Source organism: Meles meles, chromosome 2 (assembly GCF_922984935.1).
Source record: "Meles meles chromosome 2, mMelMel3.1 paternal haplotype, whole genome shotgun sequence".
NCBI lineage: Eukaryota > Metazoa > Chordata > Mammalia > Carnivora > Mustelidae > Meles > Meles meles.
In genome coordinates, this window is record NC_060067.1 from 6,165,894 (window position 1) to 6,185,616 (window position 19,723).

The following is a 19,723-nucleotide window of genomic DNA, read 5'->3' on the forward strand; positions in this document are numbered from 1 at the left end:
TTATTTCTAACTGGCCATCGGACACCTTCATGAGCAGAGCCGGAGACCAGTCCAAGATCAAAAGCGTCATCTCTTCATCTTTGTGTTCATGACAACTTGCTGTGCTTTCTGATATCTCGTTCCTAAATTCAGCTCAGATTATACTAATATGAAGACAAATTTGAGGATTCCATCATATAATATATATGTGTACATACAAATACACTACATGCAAAATATACTGTGCGTATCCAAAGGTGTATGTGTTGATTAATTTCAAATTGTCATTCGGACAGTTCATATTTTAATGTTAAAAAATCAGCTTTCTACAGGACTATCCAGGTATCTTAGATTTAGCTCTCATACTTGAGCTAAGATTCTATGTGTTAATTCTTGGTCAAAAAGGTAAAATTAGTGTGGACCAATTCCTGTAACTTATAATATACCATCAACCTGAAACTACATCTTAGAGAATTAAATTCTTTGATGATTAACAAGCAAAATACCTTTAGATGGCTAAATTACATTTCTGTCATGCAATGAAATAATCACACATGTTAGCTCAGGTCTACAAGGCTGAAGCCTCAAATATCCAGCCGTTCAAAGGTGAATTCCTGTTACCAAAAACTTCCTTTAACTCTTTCATCAGATATATCATCATTTTGGGACACCTGGGTGGCTCAGTCGGTTAGGAGTCTGCCTTCGGCTCAGGTCATGATCTTGGGGTCCTGGGACCGAGTCCCACATCGGGCTCCCTGCTCAGTGGGGAGCCTGCTTCTCCCTTTGCCCTCTGCTGCTCGCTCGCTCTCTCTGTCAACTAATAAATAAAAATAAAAATATTTTAAAAATATATTGTCGTTCTGACATAGAGTTTCTATAACATCGGACAGGAAAACAGTCAGTTAAGATAGATACCTTTCAAATGCCAACATGGGCTATTGTTTGAACTAAATAAATTCTTTGGGCAAAAAGTAGAATTTAGTCCATCAGGTCAGCTCCGTAAACACAGCACATCATTCTGTTTCATAACAGCGGCAGCAGTCACAGCTGGCAGGGTTAATCTCCTACTATGTGCCATTCTCGGCTCCAAATGTTTTATTTGCCCTCACTCTTCTTACCTCTCCCCACAAACCCTATGAGGCAGGTACTACCATTAACTCCTTTTCACAGACAATGAAACCGAGGCACTGAAAAGTCAAGTGATTTGCTCACAGTCTAGTCTAAGAGCTAGGACTTGACCACAGGCAGTCTGGCTGTATTTATTTTGGATAAAACACAAACCACTCTGATTCAGCTTTCAAGTGTGAATTAAGTCAATTTTTTTTTTAAGATTTTTATTTATTTGAGAGAGAGAATGAGAAAGAGAGAGAGCATGAGAAGAGGGAGGGTCAGAGGGAGAAGCAGACTCCCCACCAAACAGGGATCCTGATGCGGGACTCGATCCCAGGACTGCAGGATCATGACCTGACCTAAAGGCAGCCGCTTAACCAACTGAGCCACCCAGGTGCCCTATTTTTTAATTGCTTTAAGTAGGCTCCACGCCCAGCATGGAGCCCAACGCAGGGCTCGAACCCACAACCCTGAGATCAAGACAAGCTGAGATCAAGAGTTGGATGCCTAACCAACAGAGCCACCCAGGCACCTCTAAGTTGATTTTTAAATACATATTAGCTTAACTTTGACTTCTGGGACTTCTTCCCATTTCATATTGCTTATGTAACTTGCTTATCCTATCAGCTGTATGTTAATTTCTGCATTAGGGAAACTCAAATGGTAGACACGGGAGCTCCAGTATTGTTTTTAAAACTGGATTTATGACCCAGGAATCAGGAAATACAGGAGGGTTAATCCTTTCAGAATTCCAAACCCGATTATCAGAATCATAGTATCTCCAGGTTACTAAGAACGGGCCCTTCATCTTACCCGGGCCCCACAGGACACCTGAATATCTTTTAGAATATCCACCACCAGACCACTGCTCAATCCTGACCCGAGGCCTCTTCTATTTTCTAGTTGTTGTTGTTTTTAAGATTTTAGTTATTTATTTTTTTGACACAGAGAGATACAGCGAGAGAGGGAACACAAGCAGGGAGAGTGGGAGAGGGAGAAGCAGGCTTCTGACTGAGCAGGGAGCCTGATGCAGGGCTCAATCCCAGGACTCTGGGATCATGACCTGAGCCAAAGGCAGACGCTTAACCAACTGAGCCCCCCAGACACCAGCCTCTTCTATTTTCCAACAGCTCTCATTGCTAGAATATTCTTCCTCATATCAAACCTGATTTCTCCCTCCCTTTAGCTTCAGCCCATTGGTCCTAATCCTAATTCTGCCCTCTGGAGCCTAGTCCTGCGTCCACATCTTTGACATATTGAAAGGAAGACACAACCCACCCGAGTCTTCTCTACCCTCAAACCACACGCCCAGATCTGACGAACCCGGAGCTGGAGATCAGTGTGGGGGCCACACGGCAAAGCCTTTCTCCAGCTCACTTGATGCACCCTCGCACCGGACACTCGGATTTGGAGCTGAGGGACCAGACTGTTCTTGACCCTACCACCCAATCAAAGCTCCAAATGCCGCCGAATTCGGAAATGCCTCCACACTCCACTGGGACGAGAATTGTCGGAAGAAGCGCTTTTTCCGTCTTCCGGGACTTGGCCCTTGGCACCTTCCCTCGCTGAGTGAGATGCACAGCACAGGGCCCCTCTCCCGTCACCGCTTCACACGCCTCCATCCATGAGTTCGTGCTCAGTCACCTCGAAATCTCGGACCCGTAAAACAGCTAAAAAGCCGCAGGATGACGATTTCCTTTCGACTTCAAACAGGATTTGTAAACACGGTGATGAATGAGGAGCGGCCCCGGAGCTGCCTTCCTCCCACGGGTCCTCGTAAATGAAAACATGCTGTGTTGTGGCATCCGTTGGCTTAAATCATTGGTTTCCAGGCAGGACGGCACGCCCCCAGCACTCCCGCCAGGCACCTTGGCGGTCTGACCCTCTAAGGGCATGTGGCGCTCGAAATTCCAGGGAACTCATCACTCACTGTGTCCCACAAGACTAAAAAGCCCTGATTTCTCATCTGCAAACTATGCTCTTGGTGGAAGGTGGCATTTGTCGTGCAGACTAAGTAATGGGACTTTTTCAAGAAAGAGACACAGAATTTGAAGTTTTTCACACCAAAATTTTTCAAATGTGCTTGACCTTTCCATGGCTCTGTGTTCCTGCTCTTTTCTTGCCTATTTTGTGGACTCATTCCCCACACTCACATTCTCAGCCAGCTTCTTCCTTTGCACCCTGATAAGGTCAAGTGATCTCAGAGGGCAACCAGGCACTTCTCTGGTGGGTGATGAAGAGCTTAACTCAATCTTTTCTGGAGAAGGAGGAGGGATTGGGAAAGGCCAACTGCAGAGAACCATCTGGATCCACTCACAGTCCCACTCCGTAGTGCCCTTACTCAGAAATCAACCGATGCATGAGCTCCCCAAACCCGGGACGGGCATCTCCAAGCAGAAATTGGCTCACAGGCTTGTTTCAGTTAGCCTGTACTGTGTTAGTCCACACAGCACTTTCGGTCTGAACATTCAATTATTTGGGATGATTCACATAAAAATCCAAATTTCTGGCAGCTCGGGGACTGCATTCCTTCGTAATAACAATCTTGGAGCTAAGCGTCTGTTGCCCCCTTTAAAGGGAGCATTAGCCTCCCGGTTTGCCCCAGTCCTCACCACTCCCCATTGTGTTGGCGGATAAAAGGGCTCTTTATTTACATCTTGTACCTTGCCCACTTCACTCACTTGTATTTCTTGTCTGTAACCGTCTAAGTTTGCCAATCTGGTAGATATCCTGTAAAAGACTATCAAATCAATTTTCCTATCTGTAAAATACAGGGCTTGCTCTTCCCGCTCCGTGACTGTATGAGCTAGCGACCTGCTAAGCAAAAGTGATATTGTGCTGTTCTTGGCCACATTTCCTTTGCCGTGAAGAGGGGGACACAGCACGGCCAATGACAGCCGTGACAGAGTGACCGGCCACTGCTCAAGCCCTCTCTCAGTTATGCCCTTGGTGTGCTTGAACCTAGGGACGGCCCTCTCTTCCTTGGCATCAACAGAGAAGCCAAATGGAAGTCGAAGATGAAGTCCAGGTTTGAATGGGTGACGTCCATCAAAGTCCTCTCTGATTTCTCTAACTTCTGTGACAACGCACCCATCCGTGCTATGCTCCCGGGACTACCTGGGAGCTCTTTATCAAAGCAAAGGAAGGACAGGCTAATGAAACAGATAAGACATTTCCCGTGTAACATTGCTACATGACCCCTTGCAAAATCACAACTCTGCTAAAATACTAATAGAGGACGGTAAATACTCTGTGTGAGCTACGCACACACGTTTGTAAAATTTGACAGCATAAAATAACACCTTGCCTTTGCAAGGAGTGTGGTCAGAGGCTACTCAGAGAGTTCAGGACTCATAGATGCAACCTTCTTACAACTGCATGCAAAAAATAAGGAAAGAGCTGACCTGTCAGGTACGGAGCTCCTTGACCTGGAAACGATGCAAAGGGAGACTGCATGAGCCTCTGAGCTAGACATCATAGAGGGAATTCCTGCAATGGACACAGCGGTGGGGCAGGGGCTCTGGAACTATGGGGAGAACGTGGGACGACCTCTCCTGTAACAGCCCCTCCAACTTCACATGCTGGAAATTCTCCCTTCACCTGGTTTTTGTTTTTTCTACAACTTAGAAGTCCAGTGATCTAGTGTTTACAAAAGGCTAAGATGAAGGCTACTATATGGCTTGGGCTCTATCTTGGTTATTCAATAATGTTTGTCTTAAGAAGAACCTAAATTTATGACTTTATACTTCATGGAGTATTTGTGACATGTGACTAAATGTTGCCTGAAATCAATGTCATTATCAAACTAAATTATTTTTCAGTGTAGAAAATTTGATAATAATAGTAACTGGTATAAAATATGAGGACCACTGAAGTTCTGGCAGAAAGAAAACATTTCTAAGCCTTACTAAAATCTCTTTAGAGGCTACTTAGTATCTCCCAAGTCGTGCCCTGGAATTTATTAGCAATTATGCAGGAAAATTAAAATTCACTGGCTAACAGATCATTAGGTTTCCAGGTTATCTCCACAAAGTTTTCAGTATTCTTATATCATGAGCACTGCTTCCACTCCCTTTTTCTTGTTTGGTTCAACAAACTAGTTCCACGCCTAATATTACTGTCAATTAGCCAGAGATTTCACTAGAAATCCTGTCTCGGGAGACCCAAGAGGTATGAGTGGCTGCATAGCTTAACATTTTTCTGCTTGTGTCTGATAAAATACTCGTGGACATTGCCATATCTGGAAGAAAAGAAAACCTCCAAAACAAAATGCGAAATTTCCCCAGAGAGGTTTAGAGCAAAGGGAAAGAGACATGAGGGGTTTATGACCATGTAGGCGGGAGGGTGGGGAAGGCGAGGTGTGGATCAAAAAGAAATGTATCTGAGCAAGTTTCTCTTTCGAGACTATTCCAAGAAGTAAAGTGTATCTTTTCAACATGTGATTCACTCCGCCCGTGTTGCACAAACCCACTTCTCCAGCAAGTAATCGGAACACCGGACGAAGATGGCTGTGCTCCCTTCGGGGGATCCCCGAGGAGCTCCAGAAGTTGGAACCAGCAGAGGGTGTACCCCTGGAGAAGTCGTCCCTCATCAGGCTGAGCTAGAGGCTGGACACGTTCCCTGTCTCTGGTGTAGGGTTCCTGGTATGCTGTGCACACTAAGTGAGTATTAGAGAACCTCCCCCACCCACATAATGGGAGCCCAAGGGCACCATGACCTTAAGAAGCTCTCTTAAGGACAACGGACAGCAAATAGAAAACCTGTAAGGAGGTTGCCCTAAGGTACAACCTGAAGGTTTACTAGGTAACAGCTGGGAGCCTCCATTCTTTGAGAGTGGTACCCAGAATACATCTCCAGGAACAGTACCGTATCAGCTCACCGCTTCCTTTTTGCCTAAATTGGCTCACAAGAGGAGCGCCCCGCCCTTCACTTCTGCCATCACTCTTAAAAACAAAACAAAACAAACCACCAGCTTTCCCGATAAGAAATAACCAAAACAAGATCGTTTGAATTCCACGGAAACCAATTCATCACGTAGTGTCTGTTACGAAGGGGAGGAAAAAAAAGAAAGAAGGAAAAAGAAAAAAAGCCTTACCACCCTCCAAGTTAAATAACCAAGATAGGAACGCAGACTTTGAGAGACCCAGATGGGACGTGGAGTCAGCTGGAATTTGAGAACCGAGGCCAGAAGTGACAAAGAACGTGACCTTGAAGTTCTGGAGGTGGCTGGCTGCGGGGGGTGCTCAGCAGCGTGAGTGTGCGTAATGCCACGGAGCTGTCCACTTAAAAATGGTTAAAATTGTTATGTGCATGTCATCGCTTGTCTGAACTGCTGTTACAAAATACCATAGGCTGGGTGGCTTAGAAACAAGAGAAAATTACTTCTCACAGGTCTGCAGCCTGGGAAGTCCAAGATCAAGGCGCCAGCAGATTGTGTCTGGGGAGAGGCCGCTTTCTGGTTCCTAGAGAACTGTCTTTTTGTATAACCTCACACGGCAGAAGGTTCCAGAGAGCCCTCTGGGGTCTCTTTTGTAAGAGCACTAATCCCATTATGAGAGCTCCAGCCTTATGACCTAATGACCCCAAAAGACCCCCACCTCCGAATACCATCGCACTGGGGATTAGATGTCAACGTATGAAGGTGGGGCCACATAAGTCATCTAGGGCAGCGTACTCTTCTGCAGGTTTTTTTAATAAGCAGCACTCCCAGCGGTCCTCCCATCCCCACCCGCTGTAGAAGACAAACAGGTTAAGATGGTTAAACCGCTGAATGGCTTCTCCTCTGAACGAGGACTAGTGAACTCAGGGGGAGGAAGCCCCTCACATCACCAATCCCTGGAATCCCAGCCCCGCGGTAGCTGGGTCTGCAGACAGGCCCTCCGAGAGGCTGCACGCCGAGAAAGGGAGAGAATCCAGACTCAGCTCGGAGAGGAGTAACACCAGGATCCCTCTGTAAGGACGCCAATTTCACTTTATAAGAAAACCCCAGATTACAGATGAAAACATGGAGAAGTTAGGGATGGGTTCGCAGAGGGCACCTCACTGGAAAAAACACACATGCAGGGGCTCCTGGGGGGCTCAGTGGGTTAAAGCCTCTGCCTTCAACTCAGGTCATGATCTCAGGGTCCTGGGATCGAGCCCTGCTTCGGGCTCTCTGCTCAGTGGGGAGCCTGCTTCCTCCTCTCCCTCTGTCTGTCTGCCTCTCTGCCTACTTGTGATCTCTGTCTGTCAAATAAATAAAATCTTAAAAAAAAACACACACACATGCAAACCAAACAAGAATCCCCACAAGTATGTATTGAGATATATGGCCATTCGAAAATACAGGAAGGGGACGGCTAAAACAAAGGAGTATAGTTTTATCTGCCAACAAGGAGGCTGAACCTCCAAATTTCACATTAATACAGATAACGCTAACTACTCGGCTTTTTCTTTTTCTTTCGTCCTTTTTTTTTTTTTTTGGCATCAATTTTCTCATTCTCAAAGCAGAAGTATCCTCAGAATCAGTTCTCTCTTTTTCAGAAAGTCAAAATTACCAAAAATGTTAATAGCTGTGGTCTTGCTAAACAAATAGAACCGTTCCACAAATGCTATAACTTTGCTCAGACTTTGATGGCACATCACCGACTGAGAGCAGGAAAGTAAACATTTTCTGAAATGAGGGTGGTTTTCTTTGGCTGGAAAAACCACATGGTGGTTACTAAATGTCCTCATTTTTTAATCAAAAAAAAAAAAAAAAAAAAAAAAAAAGACCGGCACTGGCTTGTTTGCTTTGGTTTGACCGATGATGGTCAAGTGTAGCACTGAGATTACATCCTCGTTGCCCTTTGTGAAGGAAAACAACACGCCATCAATGTTTCTTGCAGAAACGCTTCTCCTTTGCTTGTCTGGGGGACTCTTCAAAGCCCTTTGCCCTTTGCCCTCCAAAAGATAAATACAAATAAAGCAAAATGTGCACCAGGTGGCAAGAACTGCCTGAAACAAGTCTGGTCATCTAAACTCAAGGCTAGTAAAATGTTTACAGTTCAGGAGTATCTCCTGAAAAAGTAAATTAATGTTGTCTCCGCTGTTAACTTCCGTCAGAATCTCAAATGGTGCGGGTATATAATAACTCTACACTGTCCACTTGGAATGTGCTAGAAGGGCACAGAGATACTGTTAACGCAGTTCTTGACATCTAGTCTGATGCTGAGGGAGGCATGTGAAAGGAAAGAAGAAGTTTATAACATTATTTGGCTTTTCACATAGTTAAAAAACATAGGGCAGTGATGCTGAAGACAATAATGGTCAGAAACAGATTCTAAAAATGTTCTATGTGGACACTGACGTCCTGAGAGCCTGGGAAGAATGATTACTCAGCTTCACAAGGCTGAATGTATCCTCTAGAAATTAATGACCGCCCTCCTCCATTCAGCTGTCAGGAAATTAGAAACATAGACAAGCTTTCCCAACTGTAAAGTGGTTAGGGAAGAGGAATTCTTGATAACTGTATATCCCAAATTCACTTCGCAGGATTTTTCAAATACAACTCACTAATTTCTTTCTTTCTTTCCTTTTTCAAAGATTTCATTTATTTGAGAGAGAGAGCAGGCATGCGTGTGAATGGGGGGAAGAGGCAGAGGGAAAGAGAGATAAGCAGACTCCCTGCTGGATGCAGAGCCCCACGCGGGGATCCGTCCCAGGACCCTGAGATCTTGACCTGCGCAAAGTCAGATGCTTAACTGACTGAGCCACCCAGGTGCCCCACACCTCACTAATTTTCAAAAATTAGAATATCAAGTACACTTTAAATCAAACTATATTGAACATCATTGCTGTTTAATGATGCATCTACAATAATGAAATTATTATTATAGAAGCCACCATTCATTAAACGCTTGTTGTATGTCAGGGGTTTTCAGACTTGAGCAAGTATCGGAACTACCCAGAGGGCTTGTTACATCTCAGACTACTGAGCTCCACTCTTGAATTTTATAACTGTGGTAAAATACACATGAGATTTTTCCCCTTCCACCATTTTTAGCTGTGCAGTTCAGTAACGTTAAGTGTCTTCACAGCGTTGTGTGACCAATATTATTCCCCATGCTGTACGTTCTGTCTCCCACTTTTCCACTGTCTCCCTAAGGTAGCCTACTCCAGGCATCTCATGGAAGTGGAAACATGGAATTTCTCTTCTTGTGTCCGGCTTATTTCACTCAGCATAATGTCCTCAAGGTTTATCCATGCTGTAACATGTGTCAGAATTTCCTTCCTTTTTTTTTTTTTTAAGATTTTATTTGTTTATTTGACAGCAAGCGATCACAAGCAGGCAGAGAGGCAGGCAGAGAGAGAGGAGGAAGCAGGCTCCCTGCTGAGCAGAGAGCCCGGTGCGGGGCTCGATCCCAGGACTCTGGGATCAGGACCTGAGCCGAAGGCAGAGGCTTTAGCCCACTGAGCCACCCAGGCGCCCAATTTCCTTCCTTTTTAAGACCGACTATTTCATCGTCTGGCAAGACCACATGTTGTTCATCGTCTGTCCATGGATGGACCTTGACTTACTTCCATCTCTCGGCTGTTATGAACACGCTGCTATGACAGTGTGTGTACAGCCACCGTGACCTGGGGTGCCTGCCCAGAAGGAAAATAGGGAGATCATATAGTAATCCTAGGCTTAATTTTCGGAGAAACCATCACACTGTTTCCCACAGCGCGCAAAGTTTCCAATTTCTCCACATCCTCTCCAAGACCGATTTTTTCCCCTATCAGCCCTCTGGTGGGTAGGCGGTAGTATTTTATTATAGTTTTGATTGTCATTTCCTTGGTCGTTACTGATGTCGAGCACCTTCTCATGTGCCTGTTGGGCATCTGTGTATCATCTGGGGAGAAACGTCTTTTCAAGCTCTTTGCCTTTCTAGAATCAGGTTGCTTATCATGGAGTTCCGTATGTTTTAGATGAACCCCTTATCAGATACATGACTCACAAATACGTTCTCCCACCCCTGAGTGTTTTTTTTTAATCTTGGGCCCTGAGAATTTGTATTTCTAACAAGTTCCTCGGTGACCTTAATGGCCCAGGGACCCACTTTGAGAAACTGTTCTACACGGCCGTAAGTGAAGCACTTTACAGATATTAACTCAGCTGAGTCTCACATTACCATCCTGGTTTTACGGAACAGGAAATGATTACTCAAAGAGGTAAAACTTGCTTAAGGTTCTTCCAGAAAGAAATGGTAAAGCAGGGCCTGGCTCCTACCCCATTCGGAGCCGGCACCACGCTACCCCACCTCCGCCAAGGAAAGGACCACAGAGAATAGCTTCAAACGAACAGGTCAGTGGACTTGAGACAGTAAATGGTCTGCAAGCTCTGTCTCTCTTTAAATCAGTCCTAGCATTTTTGGCCTCCTTTCCTTGGATGTTCCGTTCTGGCTCTATTAAAATGGATCGAGGAAGCAGAGAAGCCTGCGTTGAGTCCACAGGAAGACGGCGGCGGTGGGAGGCACGGATGGGGCAATTTGCCAAAGAACTGTAGACCGGACTGACCTGATGAATGAACCCGCTCAAGAGTTCCAAGCCTAGCTTTGGTAGACCAGGCCAGCGCTGTCCTTCCCCCCAACGCTGTCCATGTGTAAACAGTCCCCTGATACCAGGACCCAGTCGGGAGCGCAGCTGGCCAGCCTAGAGGGGCCTTTCTTTGTGCGCATTGTGAAGGGCACTTCTCAAGACCTTCGCAGCCGGCCCCACAGGGCCTGGCCAGGCCAGCGAGGGTGGGGGGACGGCAATGCCCGTGTGCTTTATAACTGGGCACTGCCCGGTGAGCAGCTAGAGGGAGGCTGACAAGGGGAGTCAAGGCCAGCGTTGGTGTACTCTAACAACGCTGATAGAGGTCAGTGTAACTATCGGTTCAAGGGTGTATATGGCCACACATACACGTACAGATATGTATCCATACACACTGGGAGTATATATGGCCTCCTGAGGACTCGTTGCCATGGATCACCAAAGGCTGGTGAAAACCCAATGTCCATGATGGTTTTAAGTACGGAGCAGCGTAAAGACAATTCAGAGTTTAGTGAATTCACCAATTTTGGTGTGTACCAGCTCATCAGATTAGTGACTCATTCTGATGTACAGCTGGCCCTCGAAGGCCAGCCCAGCTATTGTTAGGCATGAGAAGAAAAAGAAATTCCCTAGAAACCAAGGCCAACAGTAATCTCGCAGAACCTGGTGCTTTGTGTTGCATTCCGCAGCTGCAAAGCCAAAGCCCAGTGGTTCACGGCACTTAGAAATAGGAGATGTGGAGGTCCCTGGCCAGGGACGTGGGCTTTATTCGTCTTCAGATGTTGACATTCCCCAGAGCCACCACAACAAAAACAGAATTAAGACGCAAAAGGAATTCAGAACCTTCCTTGGCTATCCGGAGCCTGGGAATCTTTTCAAATTTAAATGAGTATCTGTCAAACGAATAAAGAGAAGATGCAATGTTCTGTGCTCATTAGAGAACTTCACTGGCCATAAATTCCTCAGAGAGTGGGAGTGAATAGGTCTCTACCTCTTGCTTAAGATTCCGGGCCTTGTTTTTTTCCACTTAGGCCTGTTCATCTTCTAGATCCAGACAGACCACAAAACATGCCTTGCATTGAGTTTGCATTTTATACAATTTTATAAAACAGAAAAACCAGAAGCGGAGAAAACTATGATGAGATGTTGCAATGGACGTTTTAGAGTCAACAGCACTGTGGGCAGAGGACGAGGGATCCTTTACCACTGAGTGTAATTTCTTTCTCCCAAGATGTTTTATTAGCAGATTGCAAAGCTCGGACATTTCACAGACATGGACACAGACTCACACACACACTTGAAAGTCTCCCCATCATTTCTGCAGATTCTGAAATTGCTGCTCAGTAAACTGACTAGACAAAATATACACAAATTGGGCAGTCTGGGTATAGTTTGTTGTACTAAGACCACTGCCCATGTGACCCTGCAGCCTTTACTGGATTCCTGCCAGCTACCCAGGACAATACTGTGTATGTAATTTAACGTGTATGTATGAAATTAACCTGCAGGCAGAGCTTTTTACCCTTGTTCTACAGATAGGAAAACAGATTCTCTACAGACAGGAAAACAGATTCAGAGCGGCCATCTTGCATTATCCTGGCAAGCAGCAGAATCAGAAGTGAGCAGGATATTTAAGAATACTTGTTTGTTTAGGGTTGCCTGGGTGGCTCAGTGGGTTAAAGCCTCTGCCTTCGGCTCAGGTCATGATCCCGGGGTTCTGGGATCGAGCCCCGCATCGGGCTCTCTGCTCCGCAGGGAGCCTGCTTCCTCCTCTCTCTCTGCCTGCCTCTCTGCCTACTTGTGATCTCTCTCTGTCAAATAAATAAAATATTTTTTAAAAAAAGAATACTTGTTGTTTAAAATATATCGCACCATACCTTTAACACAGGTTTTTAGAAATTTGAAATGATAAAGAATGATTCTGCATCTATAATTTTATTATTAGAAAGTTAACTGTAGCTATTAGAATGCCTACCAAATGTCTTTGAAGATACATTCTAGAAAACAAAGGATTTCTTTTTCTAGCTGTTTAAAGCCTATATCTTTTCCTTATTTTTTTCCTTCGCATTGGGATTGATGCCCCTGAAAATATATTTTTCCATTTTTCAGGAATTCCATTCAGTTTTTCTTATCGGTGTTCCTTAGCTGAGGGTCACAGTGCCCCAAGCCCTCGGGCAGCTGGTTATTATTTCTTCTCTTTGCTCTTTATATCTTAAATAGGATCATCGTAAGGTTTGCTTACGCACAGCAGAGGATGGGTTACGCTTGCTCTCTGCAGCATACCAACAGTTTAAAGGGATACAGAACACCTAAAGGGATACAGAATATGAGGCTATAATACCAGTCAAATTCAAATGTAGTTTAATTTTCCCCACATTTCTTAGGATTTCTGTAATGAGAACTATTCTCTCCCACTAATGGGCAATGAAATGGTGCTTGGAAATTTCTCTTCTGGACTGAATGTCACTGACACATTGTTGTTTTCTGGGTAAATTTCCACTCCTGATCTCTCCACTCCTGTTTTTCACTGAAATTGCTGTCAGAGCCATGGTCTCTACCACTGTTGAAGTCAGGGGGAAACAGGGTCAGTCTGTCTGCCTATGGAGCTCCTGTGACACGTGCCGCCATATTGATACCCATCCCCATGGGGACGTTACTTTTACAGCTCACGTCTTATAGACGAGTAAATCTTTAGTCCTCTGTATATAAGTAATTAGTCATTTATTCAAAATTCAGTCTAGAATGAATAGAATTCCCAAATCTCTTACTCTGAGTGCGGTATCCCTTTCCTCTTACAGAACTTACAACTGCTTCTCCCCTGCCCATCCTGCTTGAGGTGTTTATGATTTCAAATGTTTCCCACACTAACAATTACTGACATCACTCCTCAAAAAAAACACAGTGATTTCTAACATTTCCAAGGCATTTCTTGGATGATTCTCATTTTAACAAGAAAATTCAGACTTTCAAGAGATCATTCTGATAAACCACCTTCCTAGGCTAACACACGGGCAACTTAGATACTGCCAAGATCCTGAGCAGGAGGGATATGCTTAAATGATATAGCTAAGCTTAAAAGCAACCATCTGTTTTCACTTAGGAAACAAAATTGAAACACCGAAGCTATAAAGTCATCTCCACCTCGTCGTGCACGGTATTTTGACTCTGTCCTGCTTTAGGGGCAGCAAATATAACAGGTCATCAACTTGACATAATTGCAGCCAGAATATATTTGATCTCAACATTCCTAAGAGCAGCTCTCCAGCACTCCCGAGCATCACGCAGACTAGAAGAGTTAAAAGCATCCCTTCCAAGGCAATCAAAAACCCAAATTCTAATATATGGCTTCAGTTGCCTCAAGACTGGAATGCATTTGAGCCTTAGGAATCTAAGATGCTGATCTTACTCCCATATTTCATAGAGTGACTCTGCATGGAAAGCCAGAGGATTCGGTTATAAATGAATAAATCTCAGTCCTGTTAGATTCAAAGTATGCACTTTTCAAAGATAACCCTCTCAAGGAGCACAAGATGATCAAAATTAGGTGTGTTTATACCACATTGGATTCGGGCAGGCTGCAGTGGGCCCAACCATCAGTCTCCTGCTTAGTACAAATACAGAATAATAACATACAGTGCAAAGTGATGATGATGACAAAAATTACACGTATCGGGGACTTTGAGCTAGTTACTCGCATAAGCTCATTCAATCCTGACAATCACCCTCCGAGGAAAAGACCATTATGTTCATTTTTTTTTTTAAGATTTTTATTTATTTATTTGACAGAGAGAGATCACAAGTAGGCAGAGAGGCAGGCAGAGAGAGAGAGCGAGAGAGGAGGAAGCAGGCTCCCTGCCGAGCAGAGAGCCCGACACGGGACTCGATCCCAGGACCCTGAGATCATGACCTGAGCTGAAGGCAGAGGCTTAACCCACTGAGCCACCCAGGCGCCCCCATTATGCTCATTTTGATGATGACGAAACCGAGGCCCTGGGAGAGAAGTGATCTGCTCCGAGTTCCAGAGTCTCAGAAAGTCGGCATCAGAGCCAGGATCCGAATCCCAGCAGCCTGTATTCCGACTCTCTCCCTTCGCTCGTCTGCCACATTTGGGCAGTGAGTTCCACCGAAGCATCGAAATATGTTATGACATTCATCATAATGAAAAGTTATTTGATTTCCTACAGGCTAAGAAGGATTCCGTTTAAAAACTATTTCCTACAAATAGGTTCATTTACTGCCATTAATTTTATTTTGGCTACTATCTACCAATATACATCCATTAGTAAGCTCCAGACTTGGGTCATCTTTCAAAGATAAAGCGAAAGTTTTCCGCAAAGAATAAAATCCAGAAAATTGACATGGCTATGGCAGTCAGTTATTACGAATTCATACTTTTTCACAGTTTTCAGTAAAGACACCATTAAGTGCATAGCCAAATGTGGCCCGATTTTATACCTTGTAAGATGTAAATACCCAAAATCTGGGGAGAAGCCCTTTGTCCACCTTTCCTTTTTGAGACAGTGTGATGAGCTACAGGGTTCTGTAATTTTCTTTTGCTATTCTTGGAACCACCTGAATCTTTTGCATCATGAGCAGTATTTAGCACAGAAATTGGGTTGGAGAGTATTCAAGAAACGGTTTATGAAATAAAGACAACCAGGGAGAACAGAGAAGAACAGAAGGAAGGTTCTGCGACTGCTCCTGGATGGCTTCACACTTGGCAAGCGTTTGAAGAGCCACCTTCCCCTTTCCTCAAAGGGGAGCCTTGAAATGGGGAGGCCCTTCCTCGCCTCTCTCTCCTACTCTGCCCTTTATGGCCACAAAAGGGCTGCGTGTCCACAGGTGCGCAACTGACCCGTTGGAAAAGCCAACACTTTAGTCAATCTGGTTGTTGGTTTTTCCCACCCACAATCACCCCAGCAACTGCCCTGATGACTTTTTGGACTGAGTTGCCTGGCAATAGGAGACTTAGGTACGAAGCAGACGCCCAGATTGAGCCCATGAGAGGGTATACCAGTTTCTTCCCCTCTAGAGAGGAAAGCAATTTGAATTCTCGAAAAGCGATGGGAAGGCTAATTCCCTGCTGAAAGAACCAACTGCGGCTCCCACCAGCCATTATTATTTAACTCCGGGTTTCTCAACCTTGGCACCACTCGGGCCAGACGACCCTTCGTTAATGGGGACTGTTGTGCTTCGCCCGTTGTCCGGCAACATCCCTGACCTCTGTCCTCTGGATGCCAGTAACACCCCCCCGCTCGACTTATGACCCCAAAATGTCTCCAGATCTTGTCACCTGTCTCTGGGGAGGTAAAAGCACCTTGATTGAGAACTACTGATTTAAATTTTTAACTGTCATTGAATTTTCTTCTCTTTTCTAGCAAACAAGTTATGAATGGCTCATTTTAAGCACTTTGAAATCTCTTTCTCAAATGCATAACGGATCTCAGAGTAGTATGAAAAAAAGACTTTCCAGGGGCGCCTGGGTGGCTCAGTGGGTTAAGCCCCTGTCTTCGGCTCAGGTCATGATCTCAGGGTCCTGGGATCGAGTCCCGCATCTGGCTCGAGAGCCTGCTCCCTCCCCATCCCCCCAACGTGCTTCTCCACCTTCTTGTGATCTCTCTCTCTCTCTGTCAAATAAATAAATAAAATATTAAAAAAAAAAGACTTTCCACTTTTCTCTGTTTGATCCTTGTGCTGCTCTGTGAGGATTCAGAGACAACCAAGAAGAATAATGCTTACACATGTAGTTCGGATCCTGGGCACTTTAATAAGAGCAACTCCTGAATTCCCAATACTCCTCTTTCCACAGGAGACTAGTTGTTTGTTTTCAATTCCAGCAACAGCAAAAAAAGCATTTTTAATTAGTGGAAGCATACATGGGGCATTTACACAAATATCACACCTATGGCGGTTGAAAACTGGCAGCACCATCCGGGACATTCCAGAGCAATGACCAAAGTTACAGTCACCAAGCGTCTTATCAAGACTGTTTCTTGATAAGAAAGTTAAGCCCATTTTCTTTGGGTGTAACAGGCCACCGAAGCCTCGCAGGTAGTTAACATTAAATAGTCTCTGTTGAATTATTAAATGTAATTCCAAGGGTAGCTTCCGTGGTCTTCTATATCCCAGGAGAACATCATGGTCACGCACAAACCAAGAGTACCATAGTTCTATCCTGAACACAATTAGCCCAATATCCCAAGGACCTCAGGAAGGAGCAGGCAGTTTATGTCACCCGTCCTCTGACTCACATGGCATCATGGCCCGCGCCTCTTTCTCCTGAGGCCAGTCGGTAAAGAAGGCGACGTGATATGGAGTTACCACCCAACAGATGAGGCCGGAGGAGTGACCGAAGTCCGCAAAGTCCAACTGCATCCTTCCTAACGTCCGAAATCAGCATTACAAAAAGGACAACAGCGGGGCACTGGGTGGCTCAGTCGGTTGGGCTTCTGCTTCTGGCTCAGGTCATGGCCCCAGGGTCCTGGGATGGATTCCGTATCAGGCTCCTTGCTCAGTGGGAGTCTGCTTCTCCCTCTCCCTCTGACCTCTCCCCTCCCGCTCTGATCTCTCTCTCAAATAAATAAATCTTTAAAAAACAAACAAAAAACAAGAACAATAGCAACGACTGCCTCCTCCACCACGACCATGGCCGGTGTGCTCCCTGCCAGGCCCGAGGTCAGGCACTTCACTTCCATGATCTCTCCCTTATCCTTCATAACAGCCCTGGGACGCAAGTCACATTGCCCCATTTTACAGATGAGGCTCATGGAGATGTGTCCTGCCCATCTGTAGATAGAAGACGATGACCTTGGAATTCAAACCCAGGAGTGTTCAACTCCAAAGGCTGAGCTACTGGACATCTTGGGAAGCCGAGGGAGACACAAAGAATGCTGCTGACATGTCCGCCATCAGGAACAAAAGAAACAAAATCCTGCTTTCTCCGGAAGAATGGGGAAAAGTGTGGGATCCTCTGGGTTTCTACCATGTTACTCTTGAAAGCAAGAGAGAGGGTGAGGAACTAGCTGTCTGCCCCTGGGCCTTACTCTGTCCTAGCAGCAGGAGATCTGGGATCCTTGGAAGGGGCAGTAACGATGTCCTTTATTATTAATTGCTCATTTTCTCAAGGGGCATAGCTCAAGTTCAGGGAGCTTTTCCTCTGTCTCAAAAGCTACGACTGAAGCCTTCCTTTTAATCTTTAACCATGATGCTTAAATAAGGAACTTTTTATTGTTATCTAATAGGTAACACCTTACCACACACTATGTCAAAGTTCTTGGGTTTATCAGTCTTTGCTGGGAAGCTCTAACCTTCCACTGTGCTGCAGAAACTGAAAACCGGGGAGTCATCCTAACCTCCTCGCTCTCCCTCATCCAAAGAGCCAGCCTGTCATCACGTCTCCCCATTCTGCCTTCCGGACATTGAACCCAGCCTTCTGTTTCCCCGCATAGCCTTAGTGCAGGCCGCCACTGTTTCTCACCTGGACCGGTCCTCTCTCACTAGTTTCTTTTCCTCCAGGCTTGCCGTCGTTCAAAATGCAGCCAGAATGACCCTTCTCAAACACAGATCTGATTTCTGTCTCTGGTCTGCCTTTTAAACTCTTCCTGAACCCCCCATCACCTTCAGGATCCTGCTTAAGTTCAAGAGCATCCTCACATACGCTCTGCAAAGAAGACCAAACACATTCCGACAAGGCTCTCTCCGGCCCCAACGGCATCTTGTACAGATCCGACGGAGGCCCTTCCTTCTCGGGGTGGATGTGGCTGCTCCAGGGAGCCAAGCTGGGCTGGACTGCAGTCCTGCTCCGAGCCCATCCCTGCCCTTCTTCCAGAAGGTCCCAAGCATACAGTCGGCCCGCAGCCCTGACTTCAGTTCAGTTCAAGCACCTCTTTGGTTACTTTGTCTAGATTGCCTTTACCCCCTAAATCCCTCTACCTAACTCCTATCTCTCCTTCCGGAAATCAAGGCGGTCGTCTTTCCGCAGGAGATTTCACCTAGTCTATGCTACGAGAACAATTCTAGGTACCACGGAATGCTCGTTACCGAGTTTCTTATCTATTTCTCCCACGACGCGCTGCATTCTGTGACAGCAAGGGCCGTCTTGCAGCTGGGTGTGCCTCGAGAGCCTCGCACAGCGCCTGGGAGACACTGCAGACCACAGTGGCTGCGTGTGAAATGCATGATGCCTCCTCCTCCTGACTTCTTAGTCTGGTCCCTTCTTACGACCCCCAGCAATTTGGAGATTAGGTCATGGGGGTCTGCTTCCTCAGGTTACATAATCCCTACTCAAAGAACAAGGAGCCAGACCTCATTTGGCAATTATTCCATTAGCCTGTGATTAAGAAGAACAAACATCTTGGATTTCAACTTCCCGTCCACTCCTGACAAGTTCACTAACACACCTGTCATCACTGCTTTGTCCTTCCCGGGACGGGACGCTGCTCCCTTCTGTAGTCTTCCCCTCCCCCTCCCACACTGGTTCTCCTTAACCTTTGCCGGATTGGGAGGGGGGGAGGGTGCATGGGAATTGGTGGTGTTCTTTACCTTCACAAACGTTTGGACATTTTCGTAATAAAAAAATAAATATTAAAAAATAGTCATCCCCACTCCCTGAAGCACAGGCTCAACTTCGTCTATTTCTGCCATCCATGGGGATCTTCCTCAAGAGTCCCACGTGGTTCTCCCAACTGGCCTGCCCCGATGGCCACACAAATTTCATGTAGGACTTCACTCAGCCCTCAGAGTCCCTTCCTCCTCAAATCTCTCGCCATTTCCCTGCTGACAGGAATCAAGAACTCTCCTTCTTCTCCTATTTAAGTCAGGCTCAAGGGAGTAGAACCACCAGACTCTACCTCCCTGTCAAAGGCACTTGTATATCTGAAATCTAACCATTTACTTATGAAAAATGTTCTTTTCGATTGGGCTCCGAGCCATTTTAGGAAGGACAGGGCAGGACGAGCACATGCTTTTGTCAGAGGCAGATGGTATTGCCTCCTTGCTCACAACTATTCTAGGAAAACAGGGCCCAGCCAAGCCCCTGCCAAAGGGAAGAGGCTGGACCAGCCTGTCCCTAGCTCTCAGGCTGTCATCTGTGCGACTT

At 45.7% G+C, this 19,723-nt stretch overlaps 1 protein-coding gene across 1 annotated transcript in view; it reads right to left on the minus strand.

Moving 5' to 3' along the window:
• Nucleotides 1-19,723, minus strand: part of SHROOM3 (shroom family member 3) — a 297,082-nt gene that overhangs the window by 133,900 nt on the left and 143,459 nt on the right.